Source organism: Pungitius pungitius, chromosome 21, assembly GCF_949316345.1.
Source record: "Pungitius pungitius chromosome 21, fPunPun2.1, whole genome shotgun sequence".
Taxonomy (NCBI): Eukaryota; Metazoa; Chordata; class Actinopteri; order Perciformes; family Gasterosteidae; genus Pungitius; species Pungitius pungitius.
Window position 1 is genome coordinate 11,230,544 of NC_084920.1, and position 14,751 is coordinate 11,245,294.

A 14,751-nucleotide genomic window follows, 5' to 3' on the forward strand; every position below is an offset into this window, starting at 1 on the left:
GCTTCTAGCAGATACAATTCATGGTTTCACCAAGCTTCTTACAAAGAACTTGCAATTTTCAACCACGAAGAGACTCGAACCCTCAATCTTCTGATCCGAAGTCAGACGCCTTGTCCATTAGGGCACGTGGTCGCAAAAAGCAAGACTTTCACATCTTACAAGTGCTATTGTAAAATTGAAAAACGATTGGGGCACAAAGGAATCTTTGAAAACATACATTATCATTTGTATTTTTTTCATGCATGTTACCTAGCAAAATGTTACCAGTTTTTGATCGTCTTTAGGTGTGATAAACTACTTGCTGGACTTTTCCTTGCAATAAAAGCTTTTGTTAAGCGCAAATAACATTAAATAGTTGGAAGTCGTTTTCAACCCTTTCCATATTGTTGGCCAGTATGGGGATTGAACCCATGACCTTGGCGTTATTAGCACCACGGTCTAACCATCTGAGCTAACCGGCCCATGCTCAAAGGTCACATCCAACTCCACTAAATCCAGACAGTTTTCCACAAAAGACGTTCTAAAATGCAGGCAGCATAAAACTGTCAACTGAGTGTGAGTGCCTACCATCTTCAGTTGCAAAGTTCCCATTGAGGAAGCAAAAGGAAATGCCATTGTGTTGGGAGCATTGACGCTTCTAGCAGATACAATTCATGGTTTCACCAAACTTCTTTCGACGAACTTCCAATTTTCAACCACGAAGGGACTCGAACCCTCAATCTTCTGATCCGAAGTCAGACTCCTTGTCCATTAGGCCACGTAGTCGCAGAAAGAAAGACTTTCACATTTTACAAGTGCTATTGTACAATTGAAAAACGATTGGGGCACAATGGAATCTTTGAAAACATACCTTATCATTTGTATTTTTTTCAAGCATGTTACCTAGCAAAATGTTTCCAGTTTTTGATCGTCTTTAGGTGTGATAAACTACTTGCTGGACTTTTCCTTGCAATAAAAGCTTTTGTTAAGCGCAAATAACACTAAATAGTTGGAGGTTGTTTTCTACCCTTTCCATATTGTTGGCCAGTATGGGGATTGAACCCATGACCTTGGCGTTATTAGCACCACGCTCTGACCATCTGAGCTAACCGGCCCATGCCTAAAGGTCTCATCCAACTCCACTAAATCCAGACAGTTTTCCACAAAAGACGTTCTAAAATGCAGGCAGCATAAAACTGTCAACTGAGTGTCAGTGCCTATCATCTTCAGTTGTAAAGTTCCCATTGAAGAAGCAAAAGGAAATGTCATTTGTTGGGAGCATTGACGCTTCCAGCAGATACAATACATAGCTTCACCAAGCTTCTTACGAAGAACTTCCAATTTTCAACCACGAAGGGACTCGAACCCTCAATCTTCTGATCCGAAGTCAGACGCCTTGTCCATTAGGCCACGTGGTCACAGAAAGCAAGACTTTCACATTTTACAAGTGCTATTATAAAATTGAAAAACGATTGGGGCACAGTGGAATCTTTGAAAACATACATTATCATTTGTACTTTTTTCAAGCATGTTACCCAGCAAAATGTTACCAGTTTTTGATCGTCTTTAGGTGTGATAAACTACTTGCTGGACTTTTCCTTGCAAAAAAAGCTTTTGCTAAGCGCAAATAACACTAAATAGTTGGAGGTTGTTTTCTACCCTTTCCATATTGTTGGCCAGTATGGGGATTGAACCCATGACCTTGGCGTTATTAGCACCACGCTCTGACCATCTGAGCTAACCGGCCCATGCCTAAAGGTCTCATCCAACTCCACTAAATCCAGACAGTTTTCCAGAAAAGACGTTCTAAAATGCAGGCAGCATAAAACTGTCAACTGAGTGTCAGTGCCTATCATCTTCAGTTGCAAAGTTCCCATTGAAGAAGCAAAAGGAAATGTCATTTGTTGGGAGCATTGACGCTTCCAGCAGATACAATACATAGCTTCACCAAGCTTCTCACGAAGAACTTGCAATTGTCAACCACGAAGGGACTCGAACCCTCAATCTTCTGATCCGAAGTCAGACTCCTTGTCCATTAGGCCACGTAGTCGCAGAAAGCAAGACTTTCACATTTTACAAGTGCTATTGTACAATTGAAAAACGATTGGGGCACAATGGAATCTTTGAAAACATACCTTATCATTTGTATTTTTTTCAAGCATGTTACCTAGCAAAATGTTTTTCAGTTTTTGATCGTCTTTAGGTGTGATAAACTACTTGCTGGGCTTTAGTAGAGAGGACGGATGGGTTTTTCACACAAAAAACCTTTGGATGAAGGTAGATTATTAAACTTGGGGAGCCTGAACTAGCAGCTGACTTTCTTTTGGACTTTTCCTTGCAATAAAAGCTTTTGTTAAGTGCAAATAACATTAAATAGTTGGAAGTCGTTTTCAACCCTTTCCATATTGTTGGCCAGTATGGGGATTGAACCCATGACCTTGGCGTTATTAGCACCACGCTCTAACCATCTGAGCTAACCGGCCCATGCTCAAAGGTCTCATCCAACTCCACTAAATCCAGACAGTTTACCAGAAAAGACGTTCTAAAATGCAAGCAGCATAAAACTGTCAACTGAGTGTGAGTGCCTATCATCTTCAGTTGCAAAGTTCCCATTGAGGAAGCAAAAGTAAATGCCATTGTGTTGGGAGCATTGACGCTTCTAGCAGATACAATTCATGGTTTCACCAAGCTTCTTACAAAGAACTTGCAATTTTCAACCACGAAAAGACTCGAACCCTCAATCTTCTGATCCGAAGTCAGACGCCTTGTCCATTAGGCCACGTGGTCGCAAAAAGCAAGACTTTCACATTTGACAAGTGCTATTGTAAAATTGAAAAACGATTGGGGCACAAAGGAATCTTTGAAAACATACATTATCATTTGTATTTTTTTCATGCATGTTACCTAGCAAAATGTTACCCGTTTTTGATCGTCTTTAGGTGTGATAAACTACTTGCTGGACTTTTCCTTGCAATAAAAGCTTTTGTTAAGCGCAAATAACATTAAATAGTTGGAAGTCGTTTTCAACCCTTTCCATATTGTTGGCCAGTATGGGGATTGAACCCATGACCTTGGCGTTATTAGCACCACGCTCTGACCATCTGAGCTAACCGGCCCATGACTAAAGGTCTCATCCAACTCCACTAAATCCAGACTGTTTTCCAGAAAAGACGTTCTAAAATGCAGGCAGCATAAAACTGTCAACTGAGTGTGAGTGCATATCATTTTCAGTTGCAAAGTTCCCATTGAGGAAGCAAAAGCCATTGTGTTGGGAGCATTGACGCTTCCAGCAGATACAATACATAGTTTCACCAAGCTTCTTACGAAGAACTTGCAATTGTCAACCACAAAGGGACTCGAACCCTCAATCTTCTGATCCGAAGTCAGACTCCTTGTCCATTAGGCCACGTAGTCGCAGAAAGCAAGACTTTCACATTTTACAAGTGCTATTGTACAATTGAAAAACGATTGGGGCACAATGGAATCTTTGAAAACATACCTTATCATTTGTATTTTTTTCAAGCATGTTACCTAGCAAAATGTTTCCAGTTTTTGATCGTCTTTAGGTGTGATAAACTACTTGCTGGGCTTTAGTAGAGAGGACGGATGGGTTTTTCACACAAAAAACCTTTGGATGAAGGTAGATTATTAAACTTGGGGAGCCTGAACTAGCAGCTGACTTTCTTTTGGACTTTTCCTTGCAATAAAAGCTTTTGTTAAGCGCAAATAACATTAAATAGTTGGAAGTCGTTTTCAACCCTTTCCATATTGTTGGCCAGTATGGGGATTGAACCCATGACCTTGGCATTATTAGCACCACGCTCTAACCATCTGAGCTAACCGGCCCATGCTCAAAGGTCTCATCCAACTCCACTAAATCCAGACAGTTTACCAGAAAAGACGTTCTAAAATGCAAGCAGCATAAAACTGTCAACTGAGTGTGAGTGCCTATCATCTTCAGTTGCAAAGTTCCCATTGAGGAAGCAAAAGCCATTGTGTTGGGAGCATTGACGCTTCCAGCAGATACAATACATAGTTTCACCAAGCTTCTTACGAAGAACTTGCAATTGTCAACCACAAAGGGACTCGAACCCTCAATCTTCTGATCCGAAGTCAGACTCCTTGTCCATTAGGCCACGTAGTCGCAGAAAGCAAGACTTTCACATTTTACAAGTGCTATTGTACAATTGAAAAACGATTGGGGCACAATGGAATCTTTGAAAACATACCTTATCATTTGTATTTTTTTCAAGCATGTTACCTAGCAAAATGTTTCCAGTTTTTGATCGTCTTTAGGTGTGATAAACTACTTGCTGGGCTTTAGTAGAGAGGACGGATGGGTTTTTCACACAAAAAACCTTTGGATGAAGGTAGATTATTAAACTTGGGGAGCCTGAACTAGCAGCTGACTTTCTTTTGGACTTTTCCTTGCAATAAAAGCTTTTGTTAAGCGCAAATAACATTAAATAGTTGGAAGTCGTTTTCAACCCTTTCCATATTGTTGGCCAGTATGGGGATTGAACCCATGACCTTGGCGTTATTAGCACCACGCTCTAACCATCTGAGCTAACCGGCCCATGCTCAAAGGTCTCATCCAACTCCACTAAATCCAGACAGTTTACCAGAAAAGACGTTCTAAAATGCAAGCAGCATAAAACTGTCAACTGAGTGTGAGTGCCTATCATCTTCAGTTGCAAAGTTCCCATTGAGGAAGCAAAAGTAAATGCCATTGTGTTGGGAGCATTGACGCTTCTAGCAGATACAATTCATGGTTTCACCAAGCTTCTTACAAAGAACTTGCAATTTTCAACCACGAAAAGACTCGAACCCTCAATCTTCTGATCCGAAGTCAGACGCCTTGTCCATTAGGCCACGTGGTCGCAAAAAGCAAGACTTTCACATTTGACAAGTGCTATTGTAAAATTGAAAAACGATTGGGGCACAAAGGAATCTTTGAAAACATACATTATCATTTGTATTTTTTTCATGCATGTTACCTAGCAAAATGTTACCAGTTTTTGATCGTCTTTAGGTGTGATAAACTACTTGCTGGACTTTTCCTTGCAATAAAAGCTTTTGTTAAGCGCAAATAACATTAAATAGTTGGAAGTCGTTTTCAACCCTTTCCATATTGTTGGCCAGTATGGGGATTGAACCCATGACCTTGGCGTTATTAGCACCACGCTCTGACCATCTGAGCTAACCGGCCCATGCCTAAAGGTCTCATCAAACTCCACTAAATCCAGACTGTTTTCCAGAAAAGACGTTCTAAAATGCAGGCAGCATAAAACTGTCAACTGAGTGTGAGTGCATATCATTTTCAGTTGCAAAGTTCCCATTGAGGAAGCAAAAGCCATTGTGTTGGGAGCATTGACGCTTCCAGCAGATACAATACATAGTTTCACCAAGCTTCTTACGAAGAACTTGCAATTGTCAACCACAAAGGGACTCGAACCCTCAATCTTCTGATCCGAAGTCAGACTCCTTGTCCATTAGGCCACGTAGTCGCAGAAAGCAAGACTTTCACATTTTACAAGTGCTATTGTACAATTGAAAAACGATTGGGGCACAATGGAATCTTTGAAAACATACATTATCATTTGTATTTTTTTCATGCATGTTACCTAGCAAAATGTTACCAGTTTTTGATCGTCTTTAGGTGTGATAAACTACTTGCTGGACTTTTCCTTGCAATAAAAGCTTTTGTTAAGCGCAAATAACATTAAATAGTTGGAAGTCGTTTTCAACCCTTTCCATATTGTTGGCCAGTATGGGGATTGAACCCATGACCTTGGCGTTATTAGCACCACGCTCTGACCATCTGAGCTAACCGGCCCATGCCTAAAGGTCTCATCCAACTCCACTAAATCCAGACTGTTTTCCAGAAAAGACGTTCTAAAATGCAGGCAGCATAAAACTGTCAACTGAGTGTGAGTGCATATCATTTTCAGTTGCAAAGTTCCCATTGAGGAAGCAAAAGCCATTGTGTTGGGAGCATTGACGCTTCCAGCAGATACAATACATAGTTTCACCAAGCTTCTTACGAAGAACTTGCAATTGTCAACCACAAAGGGACTCGAACCCTCAATCTTCTGATCCGAAGTCAGACTCCTTGTCCATTAGGCCACGTAGTCGCAGAAAACAAGACTTTCACATTTTACAAGTGCTATTGTACAATTGAAAAACGATTGGGGCACAATGGAATCTTTGAAAACATACCTTATCATTTGTATTTTTTTCAAGCATGTTACCTAGCAAAATGTTACCAGTTTTTGATCGTCTTTAGGTGTGATAAACTACTTGCTGGACTTTTCCTTGCAATAAAAGCTTTTGTTAAGCGCAAATAACATTAAATAGTTGGAAGTCGTTTTCAACCCTTTCCATATTGTTGGCCAGTATGGGGATTGAACCCATGACCTTGGCGTTATTAGCACCACGCTCTAACCATCTGAGCTAACCGGCCCATGCTCAAAGGTCTCATCCAACTCCACTAAATCCAGACAGTTTTCCAGAAAAGATGTTCTAAAATGCAGGCAGCATAAAACTGTCAACTGAGTGTGAGTGCCTATCATCTTCAGTTGCAAAGTTCCCATTGAGGAAGCAAAAGCCATTGTGTTGGGAGCATTGACGCTTCCAGCAGATACAATACATAGTTTCACCAAGCTTCTTACGAAGAACTTGCAATTGTCAACCACAAAGGGACTCGAACCCTCAATCTTCTGATCCGAAGTCAGACTCCTTGTCCATTAGGCCACGTAGTCGCAGAAAGCAAGACTTTCACATTTTACAAGTGCTATTGTACAATTGAAAAACGATTGGGGCACAATGGAATCTTTGAAAACATACATTATCATTTGTATTTTTTTCATGCATGTTACCTAGCAAAATGTTACCAGTTTTTGATCGTCTTTAGGTGTGATAAACTACTTGCTGGACTTTTCCTTGCAATAAAAGCTTTTGTTAAGCGCAAATAACATTAAATAGTTGGAAGTCGTTTTCAACCCTTTCCATATTGTTGGCCAGTATGGGGATTGAACCCATGACCTTGGCGTTATTAGCACCACGCTCTGACCATCTGAGCTAACCGGCCCATGCCTAAAGGTCTCATCCAACTCCACTAAATCCAGACTGTTTTCCAGAAAAGACGTTCTAAAATGCAGGCAGCATAAAACTGTCAACTGAGTGTGAGTGCATATCATTTTCAGTTGCAAAGTTCCCATTGAGGAAGCAAAAGCCATTGTGTTGGGAGCATTGACGCTTCCAGCAGATACAATACATAGTTTCACCAAGCTTCTTACGAAGAACTTGCAATTGTCAACCACAAAGGGACTCGAACCCTCAATCTTCTGATCCGAAGTCAGACTCCTTGTCCATTAGGCCACGTAGTCGCAGAAAACAAGACTTTCACATTTTACAAGTGCTATTGTACAATTGAAAAACGATTGGGGCACAATGGAATCTTTGAAAACATACCTTATCATTTGTATTTTTTTCAAGCATGTTACCTAGCAAAATGTTACCAGTTTTTGATCGTCTTTAGGTGTGATAAACTACTTGCTGGACTTTTCCTTGCAATAAAAGCTTTTGTTAAGCGCAAATAACATTAAATAGTTGGAAGTCGTTTTCAACCCTTTCCATATTGTTGGCCAGTATGGGGATTGAACCCATGACCTTGGCGTTATTAGCACCACGCTCTAACCATCTGAGCTAACCGGCCCATGCTCAAAGGTCTCATCCAACTCCACTAAATCCAGACAGTTTTCCAGAAAAGATGTTCTAAAATGCAGGCAGCATAAAACTGTCAACTGAGTGTGAGTGCCTATCATCTTCAGTTGCAAAGTTCCCATTGAGGAAGCAAAAGCCATTGTGTTGGGAGCATTGACGCTTCTAGCAGATACAATTCATGGTTTCACCAAGCTTCTTACAAAGAACTTGCAATTTTCAACCACAAAGAGACTCGAACCCTCAATCTTCTGATCCGAAGTCAGACGCCTTGTCCATTAGGCCACGTGGTCGCAAAAAGCAAGACTTTCACATTTTACAAGTGCTATTGTAAAATTGAAAAACGATTGGGGCACAAAGGAATCTTTGAAAACATACATTATCATTTGTATTTTTTTCATGCATGTTACCTAGCAAAATGTTACCAGTTTTTGATCGTCTTTAGGTGTGATAAACTACTTGCTGGACTTTTCCTTGCAATAAAAGCTTTTGTTAAGCGCAAATAACATTAAATAGTTGGAAGTCGTTTTCAACCCTTTCCATATTGTTGGCCAGTATGGGGATTGAACCCATGACCTTGGCGTTATTAGCACCACACTCTGACCATCTGAGCTAACCGGCCCATGCCTAAAGGTCTCATCCAACTCCAATAAATCCAGACAGTTTTCCAGAAAAGACGTTCTAAAATGCAAGCAGCATAAAACTGTCAACTGAGTGTGAGTGCCTATCATCTTCAGTTGCAAAGTTCCCATTGAGGAAGCAAAAGTAAATGCCATTGTGTTGGGAGCATTGACGCTTCTAGCAGATACAATTCATGGTTTCACTAAGCTTCTTACAAAGAACTTGCAATTTTCAACCATGAAGAGACTCGAACCCTCAATCTTCTGATCCGAAGATAGACGCCTTGTCCATTAGGCCACGTGGTCGCAAAAAGCAAGACTTTCACATTTTACAAGTGCTATTGTAAAATTGAAAAACGATTGGGGCACAAAGGAATCTTTGAAAACATACATTATCATTTGTATTTTTTTCATGCATGTTACCTAGCAAAATGTTACCAGTTTTTGATCGTCTTTAGGTGTGATAAACTACTTGCTGGAATTTAGTAGAGAGGACGGATGGGTTTTTCACACAAAAAACCTTTGGATGAAGGTAGATTATTAAACTTGGGGAGCCTGAACTAGCAGCTGACTTTCTTTTGGACTTTTCCTTGCAATAAAAGCTTTTGTTAAGCGCAAATAACACTAAATAGTTGGAGGTCGTTTTCAACCCTTTCCACATTGTTGGCCAGTATGGGGATTGAACCCATGACCTTGGCGTTATTAGCACCACGCTCTAACCATCTGAGCTAACCGGCCCATGCTCAAAGGTCTCATCCAACTCCACTAAATCCAGACAGTTTTCCAGAAAAGACGTTCTAAAATGCAAGCAGCATAAAACTGTCAACTGAGTGTCAGTGCCTATCATCTTCAGTTGCAAAGTTCCCATTGAAGAAGCAAAAGGAAATGCCATTGTGTTGGGAGCATTGACGCTTCTAGCAGATACAATACATAGTTTCACCAAGCTTCTTACGAAGAACTTGCAATTGTCAACCACGAAGGGACTCGAACCCTCAATCTTCTGATCCGAAGTCAGACGCCTTGTCCATTAGGCCACGTGGTCGCAGAAAGCAAGACTTTCACATTTTACAAGTGCTATTGTAAAATTGAAAAACGATTGGGGCACAGTGGAATCTTTGAAAACATACCTTATCATTTGTATTTTTTTCAAGCATGTTACCTAGCAAAATGTTACCAGTTTTTGATCGTCTTTAGGTGTGATAAACTACTTGCTGGACTTTTCCTTGCAAAAAAAGCTTTTGCTAAGCGCAAATAACACTAAATAGTTGGAGGTTGTTTTCTACCCTTTCCATATTGTTGGCCAGTATGGGGATTGAACCCATGACCTTGGCGTTATTAGCACCACGCTCTGACCATCTGAGCTAACCGGCCCATGCCTAAAGGTCTCATCCAACTCCACTAAATCCAGACAGTTTTCCAGAAAAGACGTTCTAAAATGCAGGCAGCATAAAACTGTCAACTGAGTGTCAGTGCCTATCATCTTCAGTTGCAAAGTTCCCATTGAAGAAGCAAAAGGAAATGTCATTTGTTGGGAGCATTGACGCTTCCAGCAGATACAATACATAGCTTCACCAAGCTTCTCACGAAGAACTTGCAATTGTCAACCACGAAGGGACTCGAACCCTCAATCTTCTGATCCGAAGTCAGACGCCTTGTCCATTAGGCCACGTGGTCACAGAATGCAAGACTTTCACATTTTACAAGTGCTATTGTAAAATTGAAAAACGATTGGGGCACAGTGGAATCTTTGAAAACATACCTTATCATTTGTATTTTTTTCAAGCATGTTACCTAGCAAAATGTTACCAGTTTTTGATCATCTTTAGGTGTGATAAACTACTTGCTGGACTTTTCCTTGCAATAAAAGCTTTTGTTAAGCGCAAATAACACTAAATAGTTGGAGGTTGTTTTCTACCCTTTCCATATTGTTGGCCAGTATGGGGATTGAACCCATGACCTTGGCGTTATTAGCACCACGCTCTGACCATCTGAGCTAACCGGCCCATGCCTAAAGGTCTCATCCAACTCCACTAAATCCAGACAGTTTTCCAGAAAAGACATTCTAAAATGCAAGCAGCATAAAACTGTCAACTGAGTGTCAGTGCCTATCATCTTCAGTTGTAAAGTTCCCATTGAAGAAGCAAAAGGAAATGTCATTTGTTGGGAGCATTGACGCTTCCAGCAGATACAATACATAGTTTCACCAAGCTTCTTACGAAGAACTTGCAATTGTCAACCACGAAGGGACTCGAACCCTCAATCTTCTGATCCGAAGTCAGACGCCTTGTCCATTAGGCCACGTGGTCGCAGAAAGCAAGACTTTCACATTTTACAAGTGCTATTGTAAAATTGAAAAACGATTGGGGCACAGTGGAATCTTTGAAAACATACCTTATCATTTGTATTTTTTTCAAGCATGTTACCTAGCAAAATGTTACCAGTTTTTGATCGTCTTTAGGTGTGATAAACTACTTGCTGGACTTTTCCTTGCAAAAAAAGCTTTTGCTAAGCGCAAATAACACTAAATAGTTGGAGGTTGTTTTCTACCCTTTCCATATTGTTGGCCAGTATGGGGATTGAACCCATGACCTTGGCGTTATTAGCACCACGCTCTGACCATCTGAGCTAACCGGCCCATGCCTAAAGGTCTCATCCAACTCCACTAAATCCAGACAGTTTTCCAGAAAAGACGTTCTAAAATGCAGGCAGCATAAAACTGTCAACTGAGTGTCAGTGCCTATCATCTTCAGTTGCAAAGTTCCCATTGAAGAAGCAAAAGGAAATGTCATTTGTTGGGAGCATTGACGCTTCCAGCAGATACAATACATAGCTTCACCAAGCTTCTCACGAAGAACTTGCAATTGTCAACCACGAAGGGACTCGAACCCTCAATCTTCTGATCCGAAGTCAGACGCCTTGTCCATTAGGCCACGTGGTCACAGAATGCAAAACTTTCACATTTTACAAGTGCTATTGTAAAATTGAAAAACGATTGGGGCACAGTGGAATCTTTGAAAACATACCTTATCATTTGTATTTTTTTCAAGCATGTTACCTAGCAAAATGTTACCAGTTTTTGATCGTCTTTAGGTGTGATAAACTACTTGCTGGACTTTTCCTTGCAATAAAAGCTTTTGTTAAGCGCAAATAACACTAAATAGTTGGAGGTTGTTTTCTACCCTTTCCATATTGTTGGCCAGTATGGGGATTGAACCCATGACCTTGGCGTTATTAGCACCACGCTCTGACCATCTGAGCTAACCGGCCCATGCCTAAAGGTCTCATCCAACTCCACTAAATCCAGACAGTTTTCCAGAAAAGACATTCTAAAATGCAAGCAGCATAAAACTGTCAACTGAGTGTCAGTGCCTATCATCTTCAGTTGTAAAGTTCCCATTGAAGAAGCAAAAGGAAATGTCATTTGTTGGGAGCATTGACGCTTCCAGCAGATACAATACATAGTTTCACCAAGCTTCTTACGAAGAACTTGCAATTGTCAACCACGAAGGGACTCGAACCCTCAATCTTCTGATCCGAAGTCAGACGCCTTGTCCATTAGGCCACGTAGTCGCAGAAAGCAAGACTTTCACATTTTACAAGTGCTATTGTAAAATTGAAAAACGATTGGGGCACAACGGAATCTTTGAAAACATACATTATCATTTGTATTTTTTTCAAGCATGTTACCTAGCAAAATGTTTCCAGTTTTTGATCGTCTTTAGGTGTGATAAACTACTTGCTGGGCTTTAGTAGAGAGGACGGATGGGTTTTTCACACAAAAAACCTTTGGATGAAGGTAGATTATTAAACTTGGGGAGCCTGAACTAGCAGCTGACTTTCTTTTGGACTTTTCCTTGCAATAAAAGCTTTTGTTAAGCGCAAATAACATTAACTAGTTGGAAGTCGTTTTCAACCCTTTCCATATTGTTGGCCAGTATGGGGATTGAACCCATGACCTTGGCGTTATTAGCACCACGCTCTGACCATCTGAGCTAACCGGCCCATGCTTAAAGGTCTCATCCATTAATTTTTTTTGTGATATATATGTATGTATATTTATTTATATATTTATTTACTTACTATAGAAGAATTATGAGGAGAAAAGAATAAATAGAGACCTTCCCAAAGCAAAAACTTACTACGACAGTCTGAAATCGATCTTGTGAGTCTCGTTATACCACATTAAACAGATTCTTGTTGTCTTGAGTTTGCAAGTAGAACAGAACACGTTGACCTAGGTAGAATACCATATCACTCAATGGTGGGACGAGGTAGTGGTAGAGACAAAATCGTTGCTGGCAGGATTCGAACCTGCGCGGGGGGACCCCAATGGATTTCGAGTCCATCGCCTTAACCTCTCGGCCACAACAACCCGGTACATTTAGCAGAAAATTGACTATTTGGAAAAAATAATAATTGACTAAGCGGTAGAATAGAGAATTAGAAAGAGCACATTTGTGGAACACACTTGATTGGGTAAACATCTAAAGTCTACTTCCTAAACGACACATGGTTTCTCCTTTCCCTTGTTGATTCTTCGTCTCGAAATTTTAACTTTCCCATGAATTGTTTTAATCAACTGAAATGTGATTATAATATCTAATGGAGATGCTGGGGATTGAACCCAGGACCTCATACATGCAAAGCACGCGCTCTACCACTGAGCTACATCCCCTGTAAAAACTACAGAATTTACTTTTTTTTGGTGATATATATGTATGTATATTTATTTATATATTTATTTACTTACTATAGAAGAATTATGAGGAGAAAAGAATAAATAGAGACCTTCCCAAAGCAAAAACTTACTACGACAGTCTGAAATCGATCTTGTGAGTCTCGTTACACCACATTAAACAGATTCTTGTTGTCTTGAGTTTGCAAGTAGAACAGAACACCTTGACCTAGGTAGAATACCATATCACTCAATGGTGGGACGAGGTAGTGGTAGAGACAAAATCGTTGCTGGCAGGATTCGAACCTGCGCGGGGGGACCCCAATGGATTTCGAGTCCATCGCCTTAACCTCTCGGCCACAACAACCCGGTACATTTAGCAGAAAATTGACTATTTGGAAAAAATAATAATTGACTAAGCGGTAGAATAGAGAATTAGAAAGAGCACATTTGTGGAACACACTTGATTGGGTAAACATCTAAAGTCTACTTCCTAAACGACACATGGTTTCTCCTTTCCCTTGTTGATTCTTCGTCTCGAAATTTTAACTTTCCCATGAATTGTTTTAATCAACTGAAATGTGAGCATAATATCTAATGGAGATGCTGGGGATTGAACCCAGGACCTCATACATGCAAAGCATGCGCTCTACCACTGAGCTACATCCCCTGTAAAAACTACAGAATTTACTTTTTTTTGGTGATATATGTATATTTGTTTATATATATGACTTTACTTTGTATGGAAAGAACTATGAGGAGAAATGAACAAATAGAGACCTCCCCAAAGGCAAAACTTACTATGAGAGTCTGAAATCGATCTTGTGAGTCTTATTGTACCACTTTAAATAGAAAGTCGTTGCTGGCAGGATTTGAAGATGCACTTGTAGAAGAAAAATGTTTATTCAGCAAAATCAAGAATTGACTAAGCGCTAGAATAGAGAGTTAGAATGGGGACATTTCTGGAACACACATGATTAGGTAAAAATGTAAACTATACGTCATAGACTAAACTTGGTGCCTTCATTTCCTTGTTTTGTTCTCGCCTCGAAAAGGGAATTTTCCCATGAATCGCCATAATCAACTTTGAAAGGTGAGCATAAAATCTAATGGAGATGCTGTGGATTGAACCCAGGACCTCATACATGCAAAGCATGCGCTCTACCACTGAGCTACATCCCCTGTAAAAACTACAGAATTTACTTTTCTTTGGTGATATATATGTATGTATATTTATTTATATATTTATTTACTTACTATAGAAGAATTATGAGGAGAAAAGAATAAATAGAGACCTTCCCAAAGCAAAAACTTACTACGACAGTCTGAAATCGATCTTGTGAGTCTCGTTATACCACATTAAACAGATTCTTGTTGTCTTGAGTTTGCAAGTAGAACAGAACACGTTGACCTAGGTAGAATACCATATCACTCAATGGTGGGACGAGGTAGTGGTAGAGACAAAATCGTTGCTGGCAGGATTCGAACCTGCGCGGGGGGACCCCAATGGATTTCGAGTCCATCGCCTTAACCTCTCGGCCACAACAACCCGGTACATTTAGCAGAAAATTGACTATTTGGAAAAAATAATAATTGACTAAGCGGTAGAATAGAGAATTAGAAAGAGCACATTTGTGGAACACACTTGATTGGGTAAACATCTAAAGTCTACTTCCTAAACGACACATGGTTTCTCCTTTCCCTTGTTGATTCTTCGTCTCGAAATTTTAACTTTCCCATGAATTGTTTTAATCA

General features: G+C 40.2%; 31 non-coding genes across 31 annotated transcripts; all 31 read right to left on the reverse strand.

Moving 5' to 3' along the window:
- Window positions 1–387: 387 nt before the first annotated feature.
- On the reverse strand, window positions 388–461 carry trnai-aau (transfer RNA isoleucine (anticodon AAU)). Its single transcript has one exon. It is a non-coding gene; the product is annotated as a tRNA-Ile (tRNA).
- Window positions 462–1,020: 559 nt separating this feature from the next.
- trnai-aau (transfer RNA isoleucine (anticodon AAU)) lies at window positions 1,021–1,094 on the reverse strand. Its single transcript has one exon. It is a non-coding gene; the product is annotated as a tRNA-Ile (tRNA).
- Window positions 1,095–1,324: 230 nt separating this feature from the next.
- trnar-ucg (transfer RNA arginine (anticodon UCG)) lies at window positions 1,325–1,397 on the reverse strand. Its single transcript has one exon. It is a non-coding gene; the product is annotated as a tRNA-Arg (tRNA).
- A 255-nt stretch (window positions 1,398–1,652) lies between these two features.
- Window positions 1,653–1,726, reverse strand: trnai-aau (transfer RNA isoleucine (anticodon AAU)). The gene has a single exon. It is a non-coding gene; the product is annotated as a tRNA-Ile (tRNA).
- A 662-nt stretch (window positions 1,727–2,388) lies between these two features.
- On the reverse strand, window positions 2,389–2,462 carry trnai-aau (transfer RNA isoleucine (anticodon AAU)). Its single transcript has one exon. It is a non-coding gene; the product is annotated as a tRNA-Ile (tRNA).
- A 559-nt stretch (window positions 2,463–3,021) lies between these two features.
- Window positions 3,022–3,095, reverse strand: trnai-aau (transfer RNA isoleucine (anticodon AAU)). The gene has a single exon. It is a non-coding gene; the product is annotated as a tRNA-Ile (tRNA).
- Window positions 3,096–3,751: 656 nt separating this feature from the next.
- trnai-aau (transfer RNA isoleucine (anticodon AAU)) lies at window positions 3,752–3,825 on the reverse strand. The gene has a single exon. It is a non-coding gene; the product is annotated as a tRNA-Ile (tRNA).
- A 656-nt stretch (window positions 3,826–4,481) lies between these two features.
- trnai-aau (transfer RNA isoleucine (anticodon AAU)) lies at window positions 4,482–4,555 on the reverse strand. Its single transcript has one exon. It is a non-coding gene; the product is annotated as a tRNA-Ile (tRNA).
- A 559-nt stretch (window positions 4,556–5,114) lies between these two features.
- On the reverse strand, window positions 5,115–5,188 carry trnai-aau (transfer RNA isoleucine (anticodon AAU)). The gene has a single exon. It is a non-coding gene; the product is annotated as a tRNA-Ile (tRNA).
- Window positions 5,189–5,741: 553 nt separating this feature from the next.
- On the reverse strand, window positions 5,742–5,815 carry trnai-aau (transfer RNA isoleucine (anticodon AAU)). The gene has a single exon. It is a non-coding gene; the product is annotated as a tRNA-Ile (tRNA).
- Window positions 5,816–6,368: 553 nt separating this feature from the next.
- On the reverse strand, window positions 6,369–6,442 carry trnai-aau (transfer RNA isoleucine (anticodon AAU)). The gene has a single exon. It is a non-coding gene; the product is annotated as a tRNA-Ile (tRNA).
- Window positions 6,443–6,995: 553 nt separating this feature from the next.
- Window positions 6,996–7,069, reverse strand: trnai-aau (transfer RNA isoleucine (anticodon AAU)). The gene has a single exon. It is a non-coding gene; the product is annotated as a tRNA-Ile (tRNA).
- Window positions 7,070–7,622: 553 nt separating this feature from the next.
- On the reverse strand, window positions 7,623–7,696 carry trnai-aau (transfer RNA isoleucine (anticodon AAU)). Its single transcript has one exon. It is a non-coding gene; the product is annotated as a tRNA-Ile (tRNA).
- Window positions 7,697–8,249: 553 nt separating this feature from the next.
- trnai-aau (transfer RNA isoleucine (anticodon AAU)) lies at window positions 8,250–8,323 on the reverse strand. Its single transcript has one exon. It is a non-coding gene; the product is annotated as a tRNA-Ile (tRNA).
- A 662-nt stretch (window positions 8,324–8,985) lies between these two features.
- trnai-aau (transfer RNA isoleucine (anticodon AAU)) lies at window positions 8,986–9,059 on the reverse strand. The gene has a single exon. It is a non-coding gene; the product is annotated as a tRNA-Ile (tRNA).
- A 231-nt stretch (window positions 9,060–9,290) lies between these two features.
- trnar-ucg (transfer RNA arginine (anticodon UCG)) lies at window positions 9,291–9,363 on the reverse strand. The gene has a single exon. It is a non-coding gene; the product is annotated as a tRNA-Arg (tRNA).
- A 255-nt stretch (window positions 9,364–9,618) lies between these two features.
- trnai-aau (transfer RNA isoleucine (anticodon AAU)) lies at window positions 9,619–9,692 on the reverse strand. Its single transcript has one exon. It is a non-coding gene; the product is annotated as a tRNA-Ile (tRNA).
- A 230-nt stretch (window positions 9,693–9,922) lies between these two features.
- Window positions 9,923–9,995, reverse strand: trnar-ucg (transfer RNA arginine (anticodon UCG)). The gene has a single exon. It is a non-coding gene; the product is annotated as a tRNA-Arg (tRNA).
- A 255-nt stretch (window positions 9,996–10,250) lies between these two features.
- On the reverse strand, window positions 10,251–10,324 carry trnai-aau (transfer RNA isoleucine (anticodon AAU)). The gene has a single exon. It is a non-coding gene; the product is annotated as a tRNA-Ile (tRNA).
- A 230-nt stretch (window positions 10,325–10,554) lies between these two features.
- trnar-ucg (transfer RNA arginine (anticodon UCG)) lies at window positions 10,555–10,627 on the reverse strand. The gene has a single exon. It is a non-coding gene; the product is annotated as a tRNA-Arg (tRNA).
- A 255-nt stretch (window positions 10,628–10,882) lies between these two features.
- On the reverse strand, window positions 10,883–10,956 carry trnai-aau (transfer RNA isoleucine (anticodon AAU)). Its single transcript has one exon. It is a non-coding gene; the product is annotated as a tRNA-Ile (tRNA).
- Window positions 10,957–11,186: 230 nt separating this feature from the next.
- trnar-ucg (transfer RNA arginine (anticodon UCG)) lies at window positions 11,187–11,259 on the reverse strand. The gene has a single exon. It is a non-coding gene; the product is annotated as a tRNA-Arg (tRNA).
- A 255-nt stretch (window positions 11,260–11,514) lies between these two features.
- trnai-aau (transfer RNA isoleucine (anticodon AAU)) lies at window positions 11,515–11,588 on the reverse strand. The gene has a single exon. It is a non-coding gene; the product is annotated as a tRNA-Ile (tRNA).
- Window positions 11,589–11,818: 230 nt separating this feature from the next.
- On the reverse strand, window positions 11,819–11,891 carry trnar-ucg (transfer RNA arginine (anticodon UCG)). The gene has a single exon. It is a non-coding gene; the product is annotated as a tRNA-Arg (tRNA).
- A 358-nt stretch (window positions 11,892–12,249) lies between these two features.
- trnai-aau (transfer RNA isoleucine (anticodon AAU)) lies at window positions 12,250–12,323 on the reverse strand. Its single transcript has one exon. It is a non-coding gene; the product is annotated as a tRNA-Ile (tRNA).
- A 288-nt stretch (window positions 12,324–12,611) lies between these two features.
- trnas-cga (transfer RNA serine (anticodon CGA)) lies at window positions 12,612–12,693 on the reverse strand. Its single transcript has one exon. It is a non-coding gene; the product is annotated as a tRNA-Ser (tRNA).
- Window positions 12,694–12,924: 231 nt separating this feature from the next.
- Window positions 12,925–12,996, reverse strand: trnaa-ugc (transfer RNA alanine (anticodon UGC)). The gene has a single exon. It is a non-coding gene; the product is annotated as a tRNA-Ala (tRNA).
- A 285-nt stretch (window positions 12,997–13,281) lies between these two features.
- Window positions 13,282–13,363, reverse strand: trnas-cga (transfer RNA serine (anticodon CGA)). Its single transcript has one exon. It is a non-coding gene; the product is annotated as a tRNA-Ser (tRNA).
- A 231-nt stretch (window positions 13,364–13,594) lies between these two features.
- On the reverse strand, window positions 13,595–13,666 carry trnaa-ugc (transfer RNA alanine (anticodon UGC)). The gene has a single exon. It is a non-coding gene; the product is annotated as a tRNA-Ala (tRNA).
- Window positions 13,667–14,106: 440 nt separating this feature from the next.
- Window positions 14,107–14,178, reverse strand: trnaa-ugc (transfer RNA alanine (anticodon UGC)). The gene has a single exon. It is a non-coding gene; the product is annotated as a tRNA-Ala (tRNA).
- A 285-nt stretch (window positions 14,179–14,463) lies between these two features.
- On the reverse strand, window positions 14,464–14,545 carry trnas-cga (transfer RNA serine (anticodon CGA)). Its single transcript has one exon. It is a non-coding gene; the product is annotated as a tRNA-Ser (tRNA).
- Window positions 14,546–14,751: the final 206 nt, after the last annotated feature.